This window comes from Poecilia reticulata, linkage group LG11 (assembly GCF_000633615.1).
Source record: "Poecilia reticulata strain Guanapo linkage group LG11, Guppy_female_1.0+MT, whole genome shotgun sequence".
Classification (NCBI taxonomy): domain Eukaryota; kingdom Metazoa; phylum Chordata; class Actinopteri; order Cyprinodontiformes; family Poeciliidae; genus Poecilia; species Poecilia reticulata.
The window spans coordinates 1,109,685-1,112,801 of NC_024341.1; positions in this window are offsets into that span (position 1 = coordinate 1,109,685).

Sequence of the window (3,117 nt, forward strand, 5' to 3'; positions counted from 1 at the left end):
TGTTGGCACGCCCTCCAGGATCCTGCCGTCTTCCAGCGCCCTCTGGAGGATGATCTGGAAAGAAACCAGCAGACCCACCAGCCTGGTACCCAACAATGTGATTCTGCTCCAGAAGAAGCAAGACTCATTCATTTCCAAAGTATGCAAAAAATGATTATCATGAAAGAGTCAGAGAAGCAGGTGACATCATAACGTCATCACTCCTGGTCTGACCACACATCCAACCTGACTTCTCTACTGGCACTTCAGTCAGTTATCCACTAAAAGCCTTTTCTATTAGTTGTTCTTTTTTATCAGCTTCCATTGTCTTCTTATGATTTTGTGCTGATATTGTCAGCTCTGAATAACTTTAACATGGATCTATTGATGGTGGCGTCCATTAGTACTTCCGCAAACAGAGCGCTGCTGTGTGACATCGCCGTTCTTCTTTTCAGCATGCGGGTCATTATGGAGACATAAACCGTTCACACTAAAGTCTCACTGTGGTTGCATTTAATTAGTGGAGTGAACTAAAAATCAGAGATCAGAAAGGTGGATAAATACCAATCAGAAATCAGACACATTTCTATAGCCTCCACTGAGTATATATTACCAAGTCATGATGTAGGATGGTGGCCAGGCTCTTACTGAAGACTGGACGCTCAGATTGAACCAAACAATCTGAGCTGAAACTAAAAGTATTAGTTTCAGCTTGTGCTCACGTGATTGTATAATCCTACAATGAGATAATTATAACCATGTATCTGAGGGACCATGATAAATATATCATGTTTATCATGATAAATATATCATGGTCCCTCAGATACATGGTTATAATTATTTTATTGTATAACTTAAAAAGCCTCGAAGTGGAATTTTAAGACATAATTCTTAATACACAGAATTCATGAGTCATCTGTGATTTGAAGAATGGACATTTATTCTAGAATGTTATAATAAAACTAAATCTGCATATCCAACATTTCTCCCGGTGAATGATTATCTCCTCTACTTCCTCATTTCTCAAATATAAAACTGGAGTGGATGATACACCATCACACAGCAAAGATAAACGTTGCTTCACAAACTACAATGCCCTGCCAAAGCATTTCCACTTTTTCACTTTACAATGACAAATGCTGGTGTATTTTATTGGGTTTATATGTGAGAATGAGTTTCCAGCTCCGGAGACGTTCAGCTGCAGGTTGTTGAGGGCAGCTCTGGCTCTCCTTCCTATTTTACGTGGAGTTTAAGTGATTAAGTGACATTACCTGGCGCTGTGCTCTTTCCTAAAGCTTGTTGGTGCCATAACCCGATTTGCATTAATTATATCAGTATATTCGACTACAGAAATGCTGCATATGACAGAGGGAAATCTGCACTGACACCATTCCACTGTGTTCTCATTCAAAAGTCTATTTCTGCCTAATAACAGCCATCTGCCATAAAGAATGATCTGGGAATAGCTTTTATCTGTCCTTTGGCTCAATTCACCTTTTTAACAGACGGAAATGAAGAAGGAAGATTATTTCCAGCATGAAAGCAGAGGCTCAGCTTGCACCAGTTTGGAGCCACACTTTGCTTCTGCTCTGTGTGCGGTCAGAGAGCCGGAGACTCTAAATGCACCCTTTGACACAGAGGATGCAGGAAAGACAAACTTTCAAAGCATCCACCCACTCTGTGTCATGTAGCTGTAATTATGCTGTCACCTCCTCAGTGTGACACAATGTGACTAAACAACAGAGTGAGTCAAGGACTCTGAGCTAAAGATTTTTCTCAGACCTTTGTGTACTCAAAATAAATCAGAAAAACAACAAAGAGTTCACACACTTTCAGAAGTGTGGGAACTGTGTCAAATGAACTCAACCAAGAACAAAGTAGATTTTTAAACTTTTGGACCACGTGAAATTATTACGTTTCTGATGTACAAAAAGGGTAAAGAAACAAAGTCTTAAATTAACATTTCTGTCATCTTCAAACTCACATATAATTAGTTGCAGGGTTAAATTCTGGTCTCCAGTGTGTCGTCCATAGAAAGAGAACATGCAGGTGCAGCTCAGCTGATCATCTCCAGGAAAGAGGAGACAAAGACACAGACTCAGTTAAACCAGGTGTGACTTCTACAAAGAGAAAAAAACTAATTAAACTGAATTTATTATATTAATTCAAAAAAGCATCCAATAGATGTTAGAAGAACATGTTTATGAACATGCTGTGTATTGTACTTTACCTTATGTGAAATGTTAAAGGTTGTGTTGCTGGGGAAACAACTTTTATGATACAAAAACGTGTTCTTTGCATCTCATACGTTTAGCTGCTAAAAAGAATTATTTGAAATGTTGTCAGATAATTATAGCTTGTCATCTTGTTCTTCTGTAAATGTTCCTAATGGTTTTTATTGTCAACTCTATGCAAGATATAATGACACTGCGGTGCTGTCAAATGTGTCAATTTTCTCTGGAGAAATTCAAAGTTTGAAATTTGTTTTGTTGCTAATTGATTTGAATCTGCAATTCTAAAAAGTTCTCAGTGTCACTAGTTCCAATTTTAACTACAAAGAAAATTCAAAGACGAGCCTTGAATTTTTAATCTGATCCTCGATTCTTCAGGGAATAAAGGAAGTGTCTGTAAAAATTATTCAAGCTTGACATGAGCTTGTCTTCTAAGATTTTAATAGAAGCACCATGAATTAAAAGTGAGCATGTAATAGTCGTATTCAACCCACAAAAGTAACTTAACCCCCTCACTTGAATTTTTAATGTGGAGCTGTTTTGTGTACTAGAGCAGAGCAGATCTGGAGACAGTGTGGGAACAGTTCCTTTCAGATTCCCTTTAGACACTGCAGCGAGGAGGACAGCGTAGACTTAGTAAGATTTTATGTAGTCGCCACCAAACTACTTGAGTTGATGTTGTAAAGTAATGCTAATTCTAAACCAACAAACTCTGAAATGACTTGACCAGTGCAGTTTGGGTTCAGTAGAGCTGGTGAAACAGCCAGAGCACTGGAGATTTATGAAGAGGCTGCATGCTGGGGTTCGCAGATGAGCCATAAATTATTCATACTCCTGGCAGATTTAGACCAAAAATATTTTCATTAAGCCAAGAAATGAAAATTAGGCATCTCCCAAAAGATATATA